This window comes from Coturnix japonica, chromosome 3 (genome assembly GCF_001577835.2).
Source record: "Coturnix japonica isolate 7356 chromosome 3, Coturnix japonica 2.1, whole genome shotgun sequence".
Lineage (NCBI taxonomy): Eukaryota > Metazoa > Chordata > Aves > Galliformes > Phasianidae > Coturnix > Coturnix japonica.
Window position 1 is genome coordinate 23108669 of NC_029518.1, and position 24135 is coordinate 23132803.

A 24135-nucleotide genomic window follows, 5' to 3' on the forward strand; every position below is an offset into this window, starting at 1 on the left:
TTATTTTTAATTTAGGATATCAGTTTAATTAAATACTTGCAGAAACCAAGATTTTTCAGGAAATTTGCAATTACAATCAATTTGAGTGTACTGCTACATTAATATGGTGACAAGCCTAATAATAAAAACTAACTAAGTAATTATGGGCAGGTGCTGAACAGATGTGTAAATAGAAGGTCTTTGCATGGAACTTTGTTATATATCATTTTGAAAAGCAAAAGAAACCTGTTATCCATAACCATTCATATACACAGTTATAATCAGTCACAAAAAAGTTAGTTCTTTGAATTTAGATAAATCATTTAAAAATGTATATGGCACTTATGCTTTCATTTTCTGTTTCTGGAAAGAAAGTCTAGTTGATTGAAGACTCCTGCTCTACTGTACTCAAAGTCTGCCGCAGTACAGAAATATATTCTTCTTTCAACACATTTATGATGAGTGGGTTTTGAGTTGGAATGATTTAACAGTCCAAACAATTCACATTCCATATTACAAGTTAAACTTTATTTAAAGAAGTGTGTGTGGGAGAGAAAGCTAGGACTAGTTTAGAGTTGTTTGCTCAAGTTATTAAATTGCCAAAAGCCTGATTCAATCTCAAAGTAGTTGGAAAACAGTGAAGTTGCATTACTGCTATGATGCCTTTTAGATGAATTTACAGGGTGTCCTTTTATTTCTGCAAACCAGTTTATAAAAATACACCTTTTAAGGTCTTTTATTTTTGTGTCAGATCTCTTCTTGTGCAGTGTTAGAAACAATCATATCTGTGATGTAAGCACTTAAGTGGAACTGAAGTAGTTTCTGTAACATTCATATAGAAATCTCACAGGCAAACTGGCACCTCAGAAAAGACTCAGGAGAACCAGCCCTCTGGTAGTAAAGGGATCCTCTGCTCCTTCTGGGGAGATTAAACAATGTCTGTGGTAGCACCTCCAGAGGCAAGTCTAAACCAGCATCCTGCAGGAGTTCGATACTTTGTTCCGGGCTACAGAGATGTGCTTTCCTATCCTCAAGGTTGGTAGCTCTAAAATGGATTGCAGGACCAAGCTGTGAGCTTCTTGAGCAACAGAGGGAGAGGGAGAGGAGCAGGGAGAGGGAGAGGGAGAGGGAGGAGAGGGGAGAGGAAGGGAGAGGAGAAGGAGAAGAAGAAAAGGAAGGAGAAGGTGGAGAGGATAGTAGAGAAAGGAAGTAACAATTGCCACAGCTAGAATGAGATGAACAATGAAGCAATACTAGTGCTGCCACAATAAGAACTATCATCTGGGCAGATGCCACTCTATTTTATTTGAAAAAGGACAGATTTTAAAAGTGAAAACGTACATTCCAAATGTATTATGAAATATTTCAGAGGCTGTCCTGCACAGCCTCTGTTGCTGAATAGTCCCTGTGGACTATGTATATAGCAGTGACTTTTATACCCTTTGCTGGATTAGTACTCTTCTATGCTAGCAGCCAGTATTGATGACGAAAGGCAACACCATTACGGATAACAACCTCGCCGTTTCTCGCAGCTCCAGACTCCAAGATACTCAAGCATCCTGTGGAAAAAGAAAACCAGAGCAATGCTTGTTTTCTAGGAAAAAATGAACAAATTAAAATGAGTAAGGAGGACAGACCCGCCTCAGTTTTAGAGTGGAAAGAAATAATCAGGAAGCTCTGCCGTGCTCCATCTCTGACAAAGGCTCTTTATGCTCAGTGTGCTTCAGCTACTGGACAGGAGATGTTTATTGTAATGAAAGATACTACAGAAAGTTTGGAACACAAATATTTTATCTTTGTCAGGGGAACACATAATGGTTAGTCAAAGTTGAACAGGACTTGTAAGACAATGACTACTGCAGGATTTGGTCCTGTATGTGGTTTGGGTTTTATTACATGTAGCACAAGGCAGCATATAAAACAAACCTCTGAAGTTCTGACATGGAGAGATTTTGCTTCTTCTTCCCAAAAGAGTTGCCTGAATTTCTTGCACCTTCACGGCCAGCCACACATACCTTCTCTGAGCTAAGCTTGGGTTCCATTTGCAGCTGCTCCCATACTGCCCCAGTTCTTCTATGCTCAGTGACTCAGAAGACAAAAAAGGAGTTTTCAGGAAAAAAAAAAAAAAAAGGTTTACTCCACAGGTGCAGGGAACCATGAACTGGCTTAACCCTGGCAGCAGTGCAGAGATAGCCCTGGTGACCCACATGCATTAACACCAGCACCAGGAGCAGGAGCGCTGCTTCACCACAGTGCTGAACTGACCTCCAATATCCCTATATCCCTGCCTTTCTGCACTGTGTACGACTTCACAATGAGCTGGTTAATGTTAGGATGGGAATCTTTGTAACACAGTTGGCATAGATCAGACAGTATGTGCTGAAGTTGCTTTAGTCCCTCTGAAAGTCTTTAAGCGACCAGAGTGCTTGTGCCTTCTGTGCCTTCAGCAGAGGAGCCATTGCTTCCAGCTGTATTTTCAGTGTGGGAATTGTTTGAACCCACCACTGTTGCCACAGCTGCTAAAGGAAAACACGTAGTTAAAGATGAGGCTGTGCATACATTATAGATATAGGCATATGGCTGTCAAGCTGCTGCCCAACAGCTTCCATAGTTATGTGGCACCTTATGTTATCCAAAGCACTTGGAATTTTTTAGATAACAAAAGCAAACCAAGTCAGCTATTATGGCTTTGTGCTGCACTTGCTTCCTGATAGAGTTGCCAACCCAGTACTTTGAATTCTGTGCCAGCAGCTTTGACACAAGTGAAAGAGCAAGCTGTGCTTTTAACAGATGCAAACGCTTTTGTTGCAGTGATCACTGCTTTCTCAAAATCATTATCACATATGTGGGATTTCATATTCATACTTTTTCAAAGCAGCAACGTTCAGATGATTAGAGCAACATTCTCTTAGCACCAGCAAAGTTTTAAGGGGCAGAAGCAACTGTCATTATCTTGACTCAAGCAAGCATTTTACTATCTCACCAGTGCTTGTGCTGAACAGACATATAACACATGGTTGGCACTGTTGGAAATCTCGCATAGTGCCACCACTGTGCCATACCAGCAACAAGCCATGCTGCTGAACTTCTAGGAATCTGCAGTCTTCTCTGATTACAGGGGAGAAAGGGCAAACAAAACAGTGTTGTGCATTAAGTTACTGGCATAGATACTCTCAATTTGAGAGTAGCTCATCACCTTTCTCCATTTTTCTGTATCTCTTAGCATCAAGGGTACAGCTTCTGAAGAAGTGTGAAGTTTCTTGCTTTGTTTGAACAAGGTTACCACAAAAGTACAAGAATTTGATACCATCAATTTAGTTCTTTTAATGGCAATTTCAGCAGCAGCAAACACATGGAAAAGACATTATGTCTGTGAAAGCAACAAATACAATCCAGAGACACTGTTGTGCATAAGATTCCCTTCCACCAGAAGACCAAGTAAGTTTTTTCTCTGCCATTAAACACATACAATGTTAATTCTAAGCCTCTGCTTTGTATGGGCAGGATCTGGCAAATTTTGGCACCATATACTTATTTGTCAAAGAAAGAAACAGTCCAGACCTTGTAAAGCCTTGACTCTGAAAGTGTGTGCTCAATTTAATAGTATATGATGTGAAGCCCAGTGCAAGAGAAGGTTACTCTGAAGAACCACTGAGGTTTTGCTCTGATACTTCCATAGAATGGGAGCAGATCTCAGTGTAATTCCTTGATTATACACATCCATGGTTAAAAAAAAGCATAGATGGTTAAAACAAAAGTCTGGGGTATTCTTTTTGTTGACTGGGAATGAGAAAAATATCATTTTTCTGTCCTAATTTTGAAGTTTTTCTTAAAATGAAAAAAAAAACCCAAACACCAATGAATCTGTATTTTGAAAAATGAAACTTTATTTTAGGCCAAAAAAACAACAAAAAACCCAAACAAGTTGCCTTAATTCCTCCTTCCAATATTCCTCCTTCCCACAAACTTTGCCATCCTTACTGCAGTATTTGGAATGTGACAAAGTCAGCAAAGATTCTCCAAAACATCCTTTTTGGTAGGAAAAGAAAAAGAGAACTGAGGAAAATTCTGCTCTCCTGTTGGAGAAAATTCATATCATAGAATACAAAGACTGTCTTGCACAGAGACTTTAGTCACTGTCCAATGCAGGTATCTGGCCAAATAGCTGTGCTCTCAGTAGCTTTTTCTCTCCTTCTATTTCTCTCTTTTTTCCTCCCTCCTCATTTCCATGCCTCCACAAATGTTATTTTTTCGCATTTGCACCACCATCTCCAGATGCATTTGCACAGAAACAAATAAAGACATAAAATAGTGTCCCCATAATTTATTTCTCTCTGATCAAGAGACTGTCAGTTCCTTAGAGACTGTTCTGGCACAAGTCTCAACAAAACAAAGAAGCAGTTCCCTCTTCTTACATTTTTCTTTTGTTAAAAGTATTACGAAATGTAGACTATGCATACCAGGTATAAAATATCCTGAAAGAAGTGGAGGGTTTGTACTTAGAAAAAAAGACATTTCTGGGGGGGCATAAATTCTCCCTGAACCAAATGTTTTTATGCCATCCATGGTAACTGGACTTGTTGACCTTTCTAGGTCCCTTCTATCTGAAGAATTCTATTTTAGAAAGCAGATGATGGTCTTTAAAGGGTATTCTTGTTCAGCTTAATCAGCAGAAAAATTAACAGCTTTTCTATCATTTAATTATTGCAGAACCTGGTGAATAATTGGTATCAAAACTGATAGCAGTAACATACGTTGTCTGTTAGTACATATGCACTGTGTCATTGTGGACCACAGCTTCATCTCTCCCTAACTGCACCTTGTGTCACCCCACTATCATGCAGGGCATCTCAGAGGAGATAACAGCATACCAGGTGAAAGTGATGGGCAGGATGCTGGCTCAGGAGCCACTGCATTTATTCCTCAGCCTGCAGAGATCACCTGTGGGTGCACAGTAGCCAGGACAGCCTCACATTTTAAGCCATACAGAGCTTGCCTTGTAATCAGGGCACTCACATTTAACTTAAGGTGAACTCATCCTATCACATCTCTGCTGGTGCAAAAATAAAGACTTTAACTTACAGGCCCTATTTTCTATTAATTTGGTTTCTTTTCTCTGATAAATGCATTGAGATGCAGGAAGGATCTGTTTGCAGTTTTAATTACACTCAGTGTACACACATATATCCACTTCTGGTGATTCCAGAAGCACTCATTATTTGTTCATTATTCTATATGACACAACCTCACACAGGTTACTTTAAAAGAAGGTAAGATTTTGAGTGTCTAAGACACTTGGACACCTTAGATCCTCTGTCTCTTATTCACTACTAGGTGCTCTTCACCTGGAGCTCCCACAGATCATGTGCACAAACCTACTCCCAGAATATCTAACTATAAGCCAAGAAAACAAACCAGCTTCTGATCCTCTAAAACATTCAATGTGTATTGCAATACGGGGGTATCTGGCTGACAAAAACCATTAGGTAAGGCTTTCAAGCTCCAGAGGATAAAGTCTGCTACTAGATTATTTCTATCATGATTAGACCAACATCTGGCTTTCAGCTTCTCTCATGACAGCACTGTGGTTGGGGTGCTACTTTAACTCACATTTTCATAAGCTACACTGTTCAGTGATTTATATCAATCTGCTTTTAATCACATTGTGCCAAAATTAACCAACTGTAATTGCCACCCAGGGCAGGCTGTCTTCTGTAAAGGAAATAAATGAAATTAGTTATCAGGGCAGGAAGCAGCTGCCTGGCTATGAAGTGGAAGAGCAATCTGTGCACTAGTTTAGACTCACCCCTGTCATGCAAGTGAAGAATCATAGCAGTAATGGGGAGAAAAGAAAATGGAAGAGTCCGGGATGTCATCTTTCTCCACTCCTCCTCTCAATTTTTATTCTGTGCATTTCCAGCTGCAAAAAACTGAAAAGATTTTCATTTTTGTGTAACTTCACGGGAACTCTATTTACAATTCAAAAATCTAACTTCAAATATGAAACAAAGTACTTCCTCTTGCTTTCTCCCATAATTTCAGTTTGTCAGCAAAAATACACCCATAAACCCATCATGTTCACATATGTGCATACAGCATCCAAACCACACTGTGCTCTGCAATGTGGTGAGAGCTTTTGCATAGCTGGAGGGAAAAGGAATGGGATCTGAAAGGTGGGAAACCTTCTGAGCATACCATTTCCCTTTCTGCACTTCAGATCTCAAAATGACTGAAGCCAGAAAGCAAGTTTCTAGCAGCTTCAGTAGGCTTTGGAACAGGCTCTACTGATGGAGCTAGAAGCAGATATTAAGTTACACAGCTTCATAATAGCTGCCAATTTTTTTTTTTTCTTTTCTTTTTTTTTTTTTTTTTTTAAACTAGGAAATATTAGCAAATGCGATAACACAGTGAAATGTGGTGACAATAGGAATACTGTTCATATCTTGTTCATTCAAGTTATGACACAAAGTGGAAAATGCTATTAAAACCATGTGGTGATCTTTAAAGTGCCTGGCTTTTTTTAAAGCTACTCTCATTTTGCAAGATCAAAGGTAAAATGAAATCTTTACAAATCATTTTGTTGATTAGATGGTGATACAGATTTTGCAGCATGCATGAAGGGAAGAAGGAGCCTGATTTTCATTCTGGTGCTGCAAAAGTGGAGGATAAGGGGATAGGGATGGGGAAAAGGGTAGAAGTAAAGCCTTTGTCCCTACCTTAGTTCTTCCCACTGCACAGATCTGTCACCTGTGACAGATGGACTCTTGGGGGTCTTCCCTGGTGGGGAAGAAGGAGGTTATCACACAGCTAACTGACTTAAGAGCTGAAAAGAAATCCACCATATGAGTCCAGCCCTGAAATACAACCAGTGTAGCCAGTAATCAGTAACAGCTTTCTCCTTCAGTTGAAGATACAAGAAACCCACCGCATGTTTTCAGTAATAGTTTTGTTTCATGCCTTGATATCAAGCTGCTCAAAGAGAATCCGAGGGCCCAAAACTGGATAGCTATACCCTATGCTTTACAGAGCTAGATCCTATAATCCCACTGATGTATCTTCCTTTTTTTGTATGGTCAAAGATTTGCCAGATAAAGCCTGATTTATTGTTTATGCTTCTATAATTACCTCATGGAAGTTAAGCCCTTAGATCTACACACACCTCCTCTTGTAACACCACACCTATTCTTTCCTCTTTCTCTTTTTCTGTCGGCTCACATCTTTACTTCTCATGTCTACATTCTTTGATGTTCAAGCCACTGTCATAATTAATGTGTGCCTGACAAGAGCAGGAAGGCAGAGAAATGATTCCCACTCATTGTGCTCTCCTCATTTGCCCCTTTTCCCCTCTGTGTTCAGAAAGTGAGTGAGTGACATCTAGCCCAGGGTGCTGCTTGTACACATCTATTGAGGAATGGTAATGCATAGCAGAACAGCGGAGCAGATGGAATGAAGAGCCCCAGACAAACCTCACTATAGACCGACAGGGCACCTGCTACCTTTCAGCAAAAGACACCAGTGGAAAAGGTGCACCTACAGTCCTTCCTGAGGCTCTTCAAAACACAAGAATAACAAAAGAGCTGAGGTTGATACTAATATCATCATACTAATGCCTGCTATCTTGGAAGTATCCTTTATGGCCATTATATAAGGAAGTCTTAGATGTTATTTTCCAAGTCCATCAAATGTAGCTTTGAAGGAGCTTCCTCTTTTGGGTGGGAGGATAGACTCAATGAAGTGACATCTGGCAGATAAATGAGTAAGCTGAAGCTCTGCCCAAGTAGAAATGAAAACTAATCTCAGAACAAAGAGCAAATTTTATTTAGGCCTAAACCAGCTATGAACAATCTACAGATAGTATGACCTAATACTTGCCAAAAATGTGATTACTAATTTTGTAGGCATGATGCTGGACCTGGTTTAGAAAAGTATTCTATAAACAAAGACATCATAGCCATACTTGGGAAAAACGGTCGGTCACTGAAGCACTCAGCACAGACACACACCATCACCAATGGGCATACAGGGCAAATTTTCAAGGACACTTGGCACCAGCTCATTTCTACTTCCTAGTAACCAGGGGTGCAGTTCCTGCTGCCTGACTTCTGCTGGAGTTGAAACAGGCAAATGTGAATCAATTTTTCTAATATTACACATACATAAAGAGAACTACTGGCATTACCCAGGAAAAACTAGAATTGAGTCACATTCTGTAACCTGACAGTTGAGACATTTGAGACAGTTGAGCAAGTCTATGCAAAAGCATGCTGTCATGTATAAACTGTGTTATATATTATAGTCTGAAGCATGAGCAGTGCACAAATGAGGGATGTTCTCATAATTTGATAGCAAATTTCATTTATGGAGGTATACACCCTCAGGCCATGGCTGTATAACTGAGTTTCTTCAGCGTCCCCAAATCATAATATCCAACTCTGTTTCAGGCCACAGTGGATAAGAAGTGGTCAGTCCTTATTTAGACTACAGTAAAGTATATGCGTAATTATTGAAGATTTTTTGAATCAGAAAGCCCAATAAACAGTGAATATTTGGTGTATACTTGATAAATGCCTTATGTAATATCAGTAAAATGCCACTTGAAATTCATTTTAAATGCAAATTCATGGGTTGAAGTGCTTATGCCACCACATGGCACTCAGGACTTTATTCATCCCAAATTGCATTTAGACACAACTGCAGGCATGTAACTACAGGGGAAAGTGCCTCCGGATTTAGTTAATTTGCTACAATAACACTGCATTTCAGAGGTAACTAATTCGCCCTTATTTCACAATGCTTTGCTAATACCATTCATTTACAGTGTTTAAAATAACTATACAAAGTCCTCATCTTTCCTATAGTCTGAGTGATAACTGAGAAGCCTCCCTTTGCAAAAGAAAGTGCTGCTTATTAGGACACACTGAAAATCTACCGTGGAGTTTGTCAGAGAGGTTTGAGAATTGGTACAAATTGGTACAGAGCAGCTGGATGTAAATCAATAGCAAGTCCTAAAAGTTCTGGCGTGCAGATTCAGTTGAAAGAATTTTCTCAGCTGAGAATTGCTCCCAGATCAAAAATCCAGGCTTTGGAGCAAGCACAGCAAAAATATTACTAGCAGAGAGATAACTTCTAAATCAATGATGAGTGCCCAGCATATATGACCACCTTATAGTTAAAATGAGAAAGAAGGATTTTTATTAGTTTTACAATTGTGACTAATATTTTCAAGTAATGCCAAATGTTTTACAGATGTTGATATGAACGAATGCTGACCACAGTATGCTGCAGCCCAGAACAGAACCAAACACTTTGGAGAAATCCAGATCAGAACTCTGTAGTCAGCCTTCCTGCAAACCTAATCACAAACAGTGAAACACTGTAAACAATACTGAGCCAATACAAAATCCTACATACAATTCAAGGTTTGCAGGACATTGCAAACTCTGCTGACAGCTTCTTGTGAAGGTCTGAACCAAACCTCTGCATCTTAAAGCAACAGAGCCCTGGGAAAGTCCTGCAGCTGGATACAGAAAATGGAGTCTTGTTAAAGTGCTGGCAGGGAATAGGTGTCATAGATGCTATATGCTGCATTAAATTGTTTTGCACATTACACACCTGCAGAAAAGAAGACACATTACATGCCAGTGTTTGACGAGGATGATGTCTTAAAAGCAGAGATATTTAAAAAGCAGTTTGAAAGTGACCTCGTATTCTTGGGCTAAACTGCCAGAGATTAGCTTGAACATCTTCGAGCAAGGACACTTTTGTCAACTGAGAATAATAAACATGAGGCTCTTGGAAGAGCAATATGACAGAACACCATGTGTCTCTCAGTTGACTTCTATAAATAAGACGCAGCCAAGAGATATTTCCAAGTGTTTTCAGCAATCTTACTGTCCTCTTGAGGATGTATCTCACCAATTCCACTTGGGACAAGGCTCAACAGACCAGAAAAGCTTATTGTAAGGAAACTGTTTAAAATACGAAGTCCAGATTTTCCATCTTTCTTTTTCCAAACTGATATCTTAAAGTTCAGTGAAGCATTATGTCATGCGTATGAATTTTTAAGCGTTCTGCTGAAGTAATGCATTTCTGATTATGTCAGTATGGAAGAGAAACATGACAAAACTGAAAATGAATCCATCTTCCATGTTATACTCTTCTTTACTGCTCAGACGTCTACTTCTACAGATCAGCAGTTCCTTACTGATTTTCAGCCGATACAGCAGAACAGCTGAGGTAGTGTTTTGCTTCTGGATGGAAGAACTGTCATGCACTGTGGAAGTTTGTGTTTCAAATGGCATATACATAGCTCTATTTCTTGACCCAGAACCTGGGATGTAGAAGTCTTCCTCAAAATCACTATTTTAAACTCTAAGCAGAATACTGTATACCATGATTTCTACACATCTTGACTTTGTCACTGGTAACATTGGAGACAATTTTAACATGAGCTAGATTTACTCAAACCTTGGTATCATATGACTTCATGTTTCCCATTACATAAGGGAAATATCAGCAGATAATTGGAAAAGCCTAGATAAATATCTTGCTAGTAAGACAAACAGTGACAATTACCCATTTTCCAGGTGAGATCAGGAATGATCAAGAGCAGAACAGGATTCAAACAGGATTAGAAATATATAAGAATAATAACACAATTATGTTAGACAGGAAAGAAAATTGATATAAGAGCAGTCATACAAAGCAATGAGCTCTTTTGGCCTACAGTCCCTTGTAACAGTCTGTGGCTTAATGATGGTCCAAGTATTATGGGATAGCTCAGGCTGTGCAGGACATGCTGCAGAGCTGAGTCTTTGCTATGGAAAGAACTTCCTGTTTGAAACTATTTTTCTATAGCCACTCATTATTAGCATTTATTTGACTTAGGACAGCTTGTCACTCCCAGAAACAAGGTGCTGGAGCCAGCAGTATACTGATAGTAAAATAAATAAATAAATAAGTGTGCTGCTGAAAGCAACAGTCCTAAATTGCAATAGTTCAGAGTTTACTTTATATGCTGTTCTTTTACTCCAAGCTCCCATTTAAGACAATGAAAATGAGCTGGATAAATGGATATTTTTTGCCATACTCATGTAATTAATATTTAGGTATGTTAAACAGAATAAGGAGAACTAGTAACACTGAGGAGAATACGGACTTACAAAGCAATTTGGAACTCTATAATACTATATTTTATTACACTCTAAAGAATATGTGGAGCTTGCTGATACTGAAGATGACAGGCTTTATTTATCTTAGGAAAAGTACAGTACATGCTGGTAGCATCTGCTAGGTCATCTTGTTCACTTTGTGCTTTTGCATTGATGTGGCCTCAGTCTGTCTGGGGAAACACAGTAGACAGGAAGAGGCTTTTAAGACTCTGTGCCCTTATTCTCATTTTGAAGGTTGTTAGTTGTGCTAAGGTCACCTATCTTCAAAAAACAAGAATACCTTCAAGTGCATATTCTTATATGAACACCTATGCATCTATTTTATCAAAAACATATCTGGCTGTCATCTATTCAACTAAAAATTTGAAGCAATCTGAAATAATTCTTCTAGGTAGCAGCACCGCTATGCTGACAACTATCTGAACAATGTGTGTGTAAACACATGTATGTGTGTGTGTATGTGTGTATGTACATATGCATGCAGGTGTATCATGGAGAAGAAAATCTGCGAATGTAGGGGTCTGCCATGCGAGGTGAGCTATAAGGAGATGACTTTGCTGACTCACATATTAGCAGGAGCCTTTGCAGAAAAAGATGCAAATTTGATTTGCAGGCAGAGAGATAAGAGATGGTATCCACTCATGTCTGCTTTGGGCAATTCTAGACACCTATAATGTCTGTTCATTTCATAGATATTTTGACGGCAGCTTGTACCAAAAAGATAATGAGATAGATGAGATTGCAGTAGATAGAGAGGCAGAGATAAATTTACATGATTTGTTTTTCTTCTGGAAATATTTAGTTCTAAACAAGAAGCAGGAAGCCTCACTGGGATTATCATGTAACCATTTCAACAGTATTACACACCACATCTACACTGTCTTTAAAAACAAATAAGATGTAATATTGCAACTTCAAAGTTATCTTTGTTATATGAAGGAAGTAGGCCTGAGAGCCTCATGAAAACTCACATGAATACAGTTCTGGAATGACTTTGCTGTCGCAGGCAACTTCAACAGAGTGTAGTCCACTTGAAGCAGACTCAGAAAGAAGCACAGCCCCCACCGTCTTCCCCTTGGACGCCTTGATCTCACCTCCGGTGAGCAGTCACCTGTGCCACTCTTCCTCTACAGTTTTGTTCAATGTTCAGCCCCCACACACACTAATCCTGCCTTTAATCTTCAGGCAGAAGGCCGGATTCAGGAACTCGGTGGATACTGTTACTATGGACATTAGCATTGCTTGCAAGTGTCTGTCCTCAACTACACTTGCAGCACAGGCTCTGCAATATTTCTGCCTTGAACCCAGTTTACTAACAATGGCAGTTTATGTCTATCATTCCTGAGAGGGACAAGAAATTTAACAACCTGAGAACTAACTTTAGCTGTCCCCTAAATGCATCCCCATATGATGCAGAAAACCATAGTACTTAAAAAGATCAAGAGAGAGCCTGTTTCACATAGCAAGACCTTGAAGCAAGCAGGGAAAGTATGGCACAGTTTTAGGTAAGTGGGATATAATTAGCCTTGTTGGAATTTGACCAGGATATCAGGGTTAACACCCCTACTCCTGTGAGAAGTGCCCTGGGAGCTCCTCAGTAGTGAGCAGTCAGGACCTCTTGTTTTCATCACATTCCAGGCATGACGTGACAGATGCCCAAATGCACATCACCTTAACAAAAATGGAAATACACGACTCTTACAATTCAAAACAGTGTGGGAATAATCCAAGAATATATGAATTTAGATATGTTAAATATCAAGAATGAAAAAAGAGTTCTGAATTCCAGTTCGAATCTTCAGCTACTGGGATGCAGTGAAAACAAAATCAGTCCCTGGAAAACCAGCGGAGCCCATGTATTTCCTGAACTGCTCGGTCAATCCATAGTTGACCACTGAGTCAAGAGGCTGCCATTTCTTGCATATGGCTTATATGCATTACCTGCACATTACTCTGGGAACTGACCATCACCACGCAGTGCTCTAGACCATGCAAGTGGTTGACCATGTGGACAGGAGTCTCAGTCATTTTGTCACTCAGGACAGCTTGCCCAGATGCTTTCCCTGCACGTGTCTTTCAGCTCCTTAAATCCTGATCTTACACGAGCTGCTCTAACTCTTCCATATCAGCTGCTCTCCTTCCTGAGGTCTCTTCTAGCCTCAAGATTTTGTTACTTTCCAATGAGTCATACATACCAAGGATTGGTGCAGTCTGCCCTACGCAGGAAGGCTGCAGGGCTGAACAGCTGCTGGTGGTGGGAGGAATGAAGCCTCTTTAATTCCTCCAGTAAATCTCTGCTTCCCACCAGCAACTAGAAGAGACGTGTGGAAAAATTACCATTAATTTTACACTGATTTATGCATGGACAGAAAGATTTGTTTCATATCCATATTTTCTGTAATCCAGACTGATCAAGTTGGGTGAACTGCATTAACCTGAGTTCAAATGGGTATAATTCTCACCAGAAATTTTCAAGCAATTCAATTATTTCTCCACAGACAATAAACTGCGAACACTGGAAGAATTCAGATATTCCTATTTTATACATGCCCATATGTTGAACACAGAAACAGAATGGATCATTTCTCTCCCAGATGTATCTCCTCCCATATAACATTGCTTGTAATAATATGCCAGGGTACTATGATTAGACAAATTTCTGAACTCTATATAGTGACTTGAAATCTACCTTTCCATTTTTATTAGCTCACTTTTTCTCAGTCAAGTATTTTAGTTTTACAAGAAAAATGATGCTTATCTTTCTGACATCAAACTACCCAAATTCAAACAGAGTTATGGGTTAATAGCTGAATGAAAAAAAGATTGACAGAACGATTCACATCCTTTTTGATGCCTCAGCATCATTGAATAATTGCCCAAGTCGGGTGTAGGTGATGCCTGGCAGTGAAATACTGGGGATGAGCACTCAGGTAATGTTCTGGTAGCTCCACATGAAGATGGAACATGACTTATTTATCACAGAAGTTAACAGAAAAGTCTGTTGATGTACCAAGTCAGAAAAACTTTTTTATTGCCCTTGAATAACGGAGTGAATGTGAAACTTTTAAAAAAATAATTATTATTTTTATTATTTATTTTATGCCAAGAAGTGTTTTGGAGGCTAGCTGTAGGCATTATATGCCATGATAAATATTTTCCTATGTGGTTATGAGAAAAGAAGACTGCCATACCTACCTGGTTGCAAACAGTCTGCACAGAAGATGTCTCCTCTCTTGTGGCTTTGGGCAGCAGAAGAGATCCCACTTGGACTTCTGTATCACTGCAGACTCACTGCATCTTCCTCCACGTAGAAGAAGCCTGGGAGAAAAAATGAGACTTCACAGGTCTGCCCACACTCCCCAGGAGAATGAGGACATATATTCAGCAAAAAGAAGTAATTCTCTGCTTTACAACCTTATGGCTCTTTTTACAGAGACCAGTTCCACGTGGGTGTGGTGACAGTCACTCACCCAGGTGGTCTGCAGGACCTCAGCAAATGCCAAGCATAGATCCCCTCACCGTGGCTGGTTGGCTGCCACAGCTACCCCCCAGGTGCTATTAAGTTCATCTCTCCCATGGACCAGGAAGGGACAGAAAGCTGGGCTGCTTGGTTGGAAATGGCTGGTGACAACACTCAAAGTAGAATATACATATGTTCTAGCATAGGGACCATGCTTTCTTTTTTGTTTGCACAGCAACCAGCTTAATGCTGACACTCAATAAATATTAGCTAACACAACAATTTCTGCCTCCCATCAGGGCTTTATGTGTACTTTTTAAATCCTGTATTCTGCATCTTCCTAAGGGCATTTGACAATAAACTGTAAATAGCAGGGCCTGGGTGGGGCACTGGGCAGGAGAATGGGAGTGCAGTGGCATTGGTCCCTGTTTAACTGCATGGCCTGAGGCAAGTTGCTTAGTGTGACACTGTATCAACTTCTGCTTGTGCAAAGTGGGGATAGTACTCACTTTCCCCTTCCCAGGGGAATAATCAGTCAGTTTGCACAATGCTAGAAAAATCTAAAAATACCTCCAGAGCGTAATGTTATTTCTTCCCTGGAAATCCCTCAAATAACACATTTAAAAATGACAAATGATTTTGGGGAAAAAAAGAAAGAAAAGCATTGATTATATTTCCATGTCCATAGACATGTTCCGTAACAGGAGACTTCACTGTTGATACATTGATACTATCACAGCGCAGATAACTGGCACAGAAAGGACAAATTGGTAAAATACAAAGGGTGAGGCATTCTGGTTCTTGAGTAAAGCGGAACACCTCTACCCACATATATTTTTTTTTCCTCCATGAAGAACACTGGGACAGTGGATTTTGCTCCCAGATTTTTCTACGTAAAACATTCACTGAAAATTCAAATAACAAATTTGAAATAGGTCTTGAACCACCTGTGCAAGCAAGTGAACTGTATTGTAACAAAGTATAATTATATCTACTCACAGATGGTACACTGGATATTAGAAAGCTAGTTCTACTTTAAGGTTTAGCACTCAGGATTAAAGACAACTCTGTGCAACTTAAAAGATTTAAGAATTATACTGTAGGAAGCAAGGCTATAATAAGCTTTAGATCAACAGTTCATATAGCATCACAGGATTCTCAGCTGCCCAAGAGAGAGTCCTAATACACTGTAACCTACAACTTTCCTCTTGAAATGTCTTAGTTCTATGAAGCAATAAACCAGTCTGGACTAAGTTACTAAAGGTCTTTGAAGTACTAGAAAGACCCATAAATAAGGTGAGTACTTTGGGAGGGGGGGCTCATTTTGTGGTGTACATATACAGCTATTTCATAGTCAACTTGATTTGTAGCTGCCTGTAAGTAAGTTTCCTGGGAGCAATAAATCTTCATTCAAGTAAAACTAAAATGTCACCAGTATTTATTTTGTGCATTTTTTACTCCATCATGAAAAAAAAAAAAAAGTCAGCATTCATGTAAACTGTTTTATGCCCAACTTGCAGCTCTGCACTAAAATTAGGGTGCATAGTATGAAATTGTTATAAATCTAAGTTGTAAACATTGGGTAACAGATGTACCATTGCACTGCCAAAAAAGAGTGGTAACTGTCACTGGAGAAATAAAACTGAGTTATTGTTTCCAGTTTCAAAAGAACAGCAACAAGTCTAAAAAACTATATGTGATCTTTGTCCTTTTTTCCCCTCAGACACCTGCACTCATCTAATGTTTCACTGAGCCCTGAAAAATAAATGCATAGCTTCAGTCTCCTAATCCATGTGGCTCCAGAGACCACTGTTACATGAGAACTTAAACTGATGATGCTGAGCGTCCTAGGGGCAGCTTAATCTTTTTTAATTCAAATCAACTGAGTCCCATGTGGCGCTAGGATGATACTCTATATGCTGCAATCAGACTGACCTAGACTTCTTGTGCTCTAAATGATTAATGAAACTGCCTCCTAGTTTGTTTCTATGGTGATCTGAAACTTGACACGATGTAGGAATCTGCCATTCATGCTGAATGAATCGAGGAGGAGGTAGCTCAGGAACAAAACTCCATCAGTTGTACAGAAGAGGCTGAATTTTTAGTCATTAGTCTCCTTGTACTTGGATTGTTGACTCTTGAAAATAAGAGTAAGATAAAGTATCCTAGTTAATGCAGCCTTAATTGAGTAGTCTACTAGTCAATGGTTTCAATATTGACTGCCTTGTATGAAATAAAAACAATCTTATATTTTCTCTTTTGATAGGTAAATGCAAGAGCAGTAGTTACAGCAGGTTGCAGCTTGCTATAAAGAATTCAACAGTCAAAGCTCTGCAGTGCTTCTAAATACTGCAACTGATGATCTAAGAAATCTACTCACGTTACTAAATATTTGGTTTTAGATTCTATTGAGTCCATAGACAAATCCTCAAAATTCCTGTGTCTTTGGATTTTGATACTGCCATGAGGAATGATTTACTTCAAACGCTGTGAGCCTTCCAGAGCCAAAGTCTTCTCTTTACTTTCATTTCTAGAAGAACAGATGAAACATTTAAACATTTTAGATAATTCTTGAACCACTAATGGGTATCTGCATTCATGCTTGGACCTACCTGTGTTGTTAAGATAAAAATAACTTGGGAGAGAATTGGTGAGCTAGCTTAGCTACTTTGCTAGATACAACACCAAAACACAGCCCAAACCAGCTGCTGCCTGAATTGTCACTCTGTTGCAGTCCATGCTGGATACCAAGATAGATTGCTAGCTTCAGCCAGTCATCAAAGCTGATTCAGTTGTGCTGCTGCTGCTGCTGTAATCAGGATGCTTTTAGATTCTCTATCCTTCCTCCTGCTCCCAGGCAAACACACTTGAGTACACAATGAATCAAACCTTAGTGACCACCTAAAGACATGTAAAGGTAAATACACACAGAGCTTTTCTGAAGATGGTGAGAACAGTGGAGTTCTAAAGCTTTCTGGCGCTCTGTCTCTTTTCTTAAGGAAAAGTCTTTACAGCCTTCCTTCAAAAACCTTGATTATTGAACTGTTTTTTCCCCCACCCCCCTCACCAAAGCCTACTTTTTCATCAGCACTGAGAGAGATGCTATTACTTTCTTCCTTTCCACACGTTTTTAAAGGCGAGATTGTTACTCTGTGTATTTTCCTCTGGTGAGGCAATCCCAGCACTGGTCTTACAGCATCTCTCAACAGCCTTTCAGGAGGGCACAGCACACCCGAATCATCTCATCACTTCATCTGGAATCAATCACTATAGGTCCACCAATGTCAAGAAAACTATGCTCATTTGCATCAGCATGTGACCTGGTTCTATCTTTCTATGATCTTTAGATCAGCAGTGTATCCATTGGGATTCATGGTTTCAGAGGAGTCTTCATCTACTTTCTAACACACCGAATCTGTGCCTGCCATTTTTCTTTCCAATCATAGAAGATATTGTACCTACTAACTCAAATTTGCCACAAATCCAATTCTTCAACATGGCTCTGGTACAATTTTCTTACTATTGTTTGTGTACTCAGACTTTGCGGACTGAATAACTGGCATTATACTTAGTAAAATCAATTAACCTTGTAGATATGAAGTACTTAATTTCCAGGATTTTGAAAGGAATCTAAAACACTTAACATTTTCAAGTGTGATCCAATGGCCTGTTCTCCTTGTCTTTCTTCAAATCAACTTGAAAATCCTAGCTTGTAATATTGCCAAATAAAAATTCAATGACACAATGGCTTGTATTTTTTTTTTTCCCCAAGCTCTGTTTCCTGGGTTCAAATATTACAGTAAGTACTTCAAAACCTGCCTTCAGAAGAAAAGACAGAGAGAAATGGAGATCCTTTAGTTACAAGCATCCAGATTTGACATGCTGTACACAGATTCAATTTTTAAGACAAAATTTTTTTGGGGGGGAGATAAGTCTGATCTATTTCTGAATACCTTTAAATAGCAAAAAACTCCATGTGTACAGATCTTACTGAAGTTATCAGAAAGATTTTTAGAAAAACAAGTAATTTTCATTTTAAAAAAGGCTTTTTTTTTTTTTTTAATTTTTATTTTTTTACCTCCTTAAAAATGGGGAAGAAAGGAGTCAGAATAAAAATGTCTCTTTGGCTAAGTAGACCACAACTGAGGTGTGTGAGGTCTGCCCAGGAGAATGCTCCCTTCCTGAGTTTCCCACATACTAAGCCCGTAGGTTCAGTTTATTTTGTTGGAATAGCTTTGTTTTTCTAGAAATAAATATTTATCAGACCAGTGGGAAAGAGGTAATAACAGCTTTCTATTCAAGATGCTCACTTGGGGTGCAGGGATCCACGTTCAAGTCATTACCTCAAGGCACATGGGTCAAATTCCTGCGAAACATATTTGTAGATTAACACTTTTCATGTGGGTGTGTGGTGACCAAAGTGACCAGAGCCCTCATTTTTTGATGTATAAAACCACACAAAGAGGTGACTTGGAATTGAGAAGGAATCTTGGAGTTGAGAATATCATTGTATTTTCAGAGATGAGCCTACGTGACAGAACTTGATGTCCCTCTAACAGTATCACTTCCAAAGGCCCAGGGAAGCAGCAACCTGCCGAAAAGGGTAAGATGAGCATGATCACAGCCTGTGTGCACACGTGTTTGTTCATCACTTTTCAAGCAATGAAGCTAAACTTGATCTTTTAGGGTGAAAATGAAGTTTATTTACATGAGTGAGCAGCAGCGTCACCTCACCAAAGATTCTTCCAATGCAGCAAGATGGGTTTAGCGTCGCTTCTCAGAAGCCACACAGACATAAACGTGTCATTCTTGGGGCTCATACTGGGAAAAAAAGCTGTGCATAGATCACATCTGTGAAACTATTCTTCCTGTATACTACTATTCTTCCTGTATACTGCTCATTGTCACAAAACAAAATCTTCACGTCCTCTTAAGCAAGAGGACACTTGCTCTCCTCTTGAACACTTTTCTACAAAGTGAGCACCACAAACCCTCCATTCCAGACTAAAAAAAAATATCTAAGGAGCAAACAGCAAAATCCTGTTCCTGAACTTGAAGGAAATTATGTTCTGTGATATACATTATGAACTAACAAATACCTGTAGCCAATTTGGGGAGATAGTATCAGAATCCAGGTGTGAAGAAGGAGGTTAAAACAGAGTTACAGCAATGGTGTCAATGATCCACAAGTTTTACAGAAAGTCTCCAGTATGCAATATTTCCATAGTCCTTGCATTCACATTTTCTGCTATAGCACAATTCACGACCTTGGTTAGGGCTCTGGAGTAGTACTGCAAGGAAAGTAGAAAGGAAAATGATATTATCGCTACAATGATTCCGGTAATATTTGTGTCAGGAGGACAGTTTTCATTATTCTAATGCTTCTTACTACATCTTCTGGAGAATGTGTACATGGAAAGGAAGGGTGAAACCTCATTTTTGAAAAAGAAACATGACAAATGATGAGGTATTATACACTGGAGACAGTGGTCTGAAATCACTTACAATTGGAATATACTTATAATACTGTAAACCAGTAATCTCAAATGAGTATGGAGCTCAGCAGTCTGGTTAAGAAGAGTCATTTACTTACCCTTCTTTTGTACAGTGCCTGGCACCCTCATTGCAGCTCCTGGGTGCTCCTATTGACACCTGTGGGATAGCCCATCCTGCACACAGAGTTACAAAGCAGAGCAGTATGTAGATTTGCAGTGACTAATTATTTGAATATGAATCAACAATGCAACACTGTAGCAAAACAAGGCAAATGCTCTGTATTGAGTCACATTAATAAGAATGTCACGTGTAAAAGAAATGAAGTAATTATTCTGCCCTACTTCACCTGATAAGCCTCAGTTGGAGCACTTCATGCTGTTATGAACACCACAATGAAAAAGAAATACAGACTAATTGGAGAACTCAGAAGAGAACAACAAAAATGAGCTGTGATTTGGAAAATAATCCTTGTGTGTATGACTGTTCATAAACACATGAAGTGTTATTAAAAAAGGAGCAATTACTCTTATTATCTTAATTCTATACTAATATAAAAGATTCAGCATGGGAGAAACTGAAGTGTGCAATGCCAGGAATAACATAAGTCACAGACCGAAGTGCAGCGTAGAAACAATACTTTCAGAGCAAGAGGATGATGAACCACTTAGCACTGCTATCCGTGGAAGGGGTCCAGGCAAGCCTGGATAGTAAAACAGACAACCTTTTTAGTTCCCCAGATGTTCCTGAAGTTTCAAAATTTATCTTAATTTCCAATCAGAATATATCTAAATTATTTGTAAGGGAAAATGGTAGGAATACTTCACACTGACCCAAGTTTTAAGTGCACAAAACGTGTCTGCAATATAATTATCTCTTATTACATGCCATAGTTTAAAATACTCAAAAGGAAAAAATAATTTGGAGAGGGAAGATATCAAAATGTTTCATTCTAATGGAACATATATCAAATGCATCCTCAAACGTGAAAAGATGTAAAGAGAAATCAAATGAAATCAAGATGATTTCAGTTGAATTGCATATTAAAACTGAACTTGATTTTATTTTTTATTCACTAATACTTCTATTACTATGATTTCCTGTTTATAAAAACTCGATGAGTCACATGTTCAGCTATAAATATTTAGGAATGGTACACCTTGTATTCAGACTTAGAAAGCTATAGAACAACAAAGGAAACAAAAGGTCTCTAGGTGTTGCTTCTGAAATGGGAAGGTACTTGAGAGAAAGTACTTTTTATCCCTTTCAGTTTGTAACAACTACTGTCTAGCGGGTGCAGAAGTCCTGAGAATGTACGCAGATATAGAATTTGTCAAGTTCTACTGATCAAACACGAGTAGTTTAACATTAAGACAGCATTAGTTTTCAACAGTAAAACTTTCCAATTTAAAATATCTTTATGACTTCCTAAATTTGTGTGCAAAATCTTTTTTTTTTTTTTTTTCAAATATTCGCTGCGTGCTACTTGAATAAGCAAAAAAAGAGTACAATGCATCTGTATAATACCTATACTCCGTGTAGTTTTTTGGCCTTCACGTTTATGCTGGCTCTTGTGTTCAGAATGCTGCATTAGCAAATTGCCTATCAGCTCTCCAAGCATGGCACTCAGCCTTTGCAGCCTTGGGGATATCAGTAACACAGAGATTGCCCCTTGCGAGCCACAATGACCTACGTCCTACAGCTCTATCTATCACATAAAAATGTACTGCTCCAGTATTGTCACTTTTCACAGCTCAATCTCAATATCTCTTTTCAGGTTTCCTGCTGACTGACAATGTCAGTTACAACATTTCACACAATTTTTCTTTTCTATGTGTGAAATTGAATATCCAAGAACTGTGAAAAGAGAATCAGCAGGTTCCCAGTAATGTTCCTCTGTGAGGAGGGACAGTTAACCACCATTTAGGAAAGCAAGACCAGGCAACTGCCCCAGCAAAAATAAAGGAGTATTCTATGAATACTTGCTCATAATTTTAAACTCTTCTGTTATGATTCTGTTCAAGCCTATTTGTGTTCTCAGACAAATCAGCTCACAAACTCTGCTTATGTTAAATTTTGAAAGATACTATCAGAGACTGTTTCCTAAATTCCTAACTTCAAGACTTCTTATCAGAAAGATTATTCTGAGAATTGCTCTTACCCAATCAGTTTCAACTTTGGATTACTAGCAGTGGATTGCTTATGGATAACCTGCTGACAAAGAGTTGTGTGATAATTTTGCAGAAATACCTTAGAAAATATGTCAGATTTGTAAATAACTCACAAAATAAAGGAGAAATGTATTTATAGACAACTATTTCCTCATTTCTTCTGGAAAACTGATAGTCAACTGGTCCTGGAATGACTAGGCAAAAGCAGAGTCTGTGAGGTTATGCCCTTCACACCAAAGCTCCATGCCAGCAAAAACATCTAATGGAGATTACACATCAGCTAAGACATAGAGCTGAAACATACATTTTCTCCCATGATTCCCCCTTACAAAACCAACCAAGAAAAAATAAAAAGCCCACAAAGTAAACTAAATAAACAATACAATAACAACAACAAAAAGATCAACTATCAAATCCAATTTACAGTTAAGTAGAGATAAAGCAAGGAGTCACTCAAAAAAAGCTTTTCTGCTTACAGAGTAACGACTTTGTCAGAGAACAAGATGGCATGCTTAAAAAATAGATGTTCATCTCTGCTCACGAATATGACGTGAATATCACGAATATGATTTCAGACTCAGGGCCACTCCTCCAAGCTTGTCTAGAAGTTACAAACCTGCCATTCAGAGTGGAATGCAAACATTTTTCTCTCAGCTGCAAGGGCATTCTCTTAGCAGCTACTCCAAGTTCTTACAGGGAAGTATCAAGAAGGTGTCTTGAATATTCTTTTTGCTCCTGTTAATACCATCAAACAATTGGGAAACAAGGACAAGAGGCAGATTTGTAATGATGGCAGGCAATTGTTCTAGAAGAGATCTTCTGAAGAAACAAAACATTAGTTTACAAATTACAGTGGAAATGGCATGTGCCCCAGTGAAATCCAATCCCTGCAATATCAAATGAGAAAGACCATTGAAAAAGATAACGTCACATGTCTAAACATTCTCCCATTCTTTAATTAATTTTGAAATAACATATCACTATTACTGGACAATTGGTTTTGTAAAATCATTAAATTTGTGCTTCTTGCTAGTGTTTGTTCTGATTAAATGCTATTCCCTCCCCTTTTTCCCCAGTCTCAGCAGTCCCTTTCTGGTTGTCATAACTAGTCAGTAAACCAAAGTTTTAATCATCAAATTGTGGTATACTTTGCATCAAATTTCAGGTAGCATTTAAACTTAATTAGAAGAAGTAAAGCATGTAACATATAGCTTCCCTAAGCAACTCTTACCATATGGGTCCAAGACTTATTCACCAGATCAAAATAGATCTTGCTGTCCTTGGCAGCAGTCTGAGGGCTATATGTTTACATGGATAAGCTGCTTTTGTACATTTTCTTTACATCTCCAACATGAACCACCTCTATTAGACAGTATTAGACAAAAAAAAAAAAAATCCTCACTGATTCTACACAGTCTTCAGCAAAATATGACAATTAAGGATTTAACATATCATGCACTTGTAAGAATTTACATCCAAATCTTACAAAGTGGTCAAAAGGGTTCTAATTTGAATTTGTTATTTTTTACATGCTAAGAAACATGTTCAGTGATAACATCATATCACTGATATGATGTTATCATCATCACAGTAAAAAAAAAGTACTTTTTTTCCTTCCTGTGTAGATAACTAAGTAGTAGAGCTGCAGGAAGATGGCCCCACTCACTATGAATAGGGAGAACATGTGTTATGTAAATGCACTTAAGTAGCACTTCAGTATCGCTCAAAAAAAAGTTTTAATCTCCTAGAGACTGCTACTGCCATAGGCTACCTGACATACTGTGGTGGTAATATTCCATGATGGGTTCCTTTACTCCAAGACCTGGACATCCAAGTTTTAGCCAGGACTTGTATCTGAAAG

General features: G+C 38.7%; 1 long non-coding RNA gene across 1 annotated transcript; it reads right to left on the reverse strand.

Annotated features, from left to right (window-relative positions):
- LOC107311204 lies at nt 1-23626 on the reverse strand. The gene is made up of 9 exons (XR_001553932.2): nt 22891-23626; nt 20204-20279; nt 19710-19901; nt 18921-19201; nt 16991-17140; nt 14346-14468; nt 6696-13461; nt 1995-5899; nt 1-1538 (listed from the first exon to the last, which is right to left on the reverse strand). It is a non-coding gene; the product is annotated as an uncharacterized LOC107311204 (long non-coding RNA).
- Between the last annotated feature and the right edge of the window lie 509 nt (nt 23627-24135).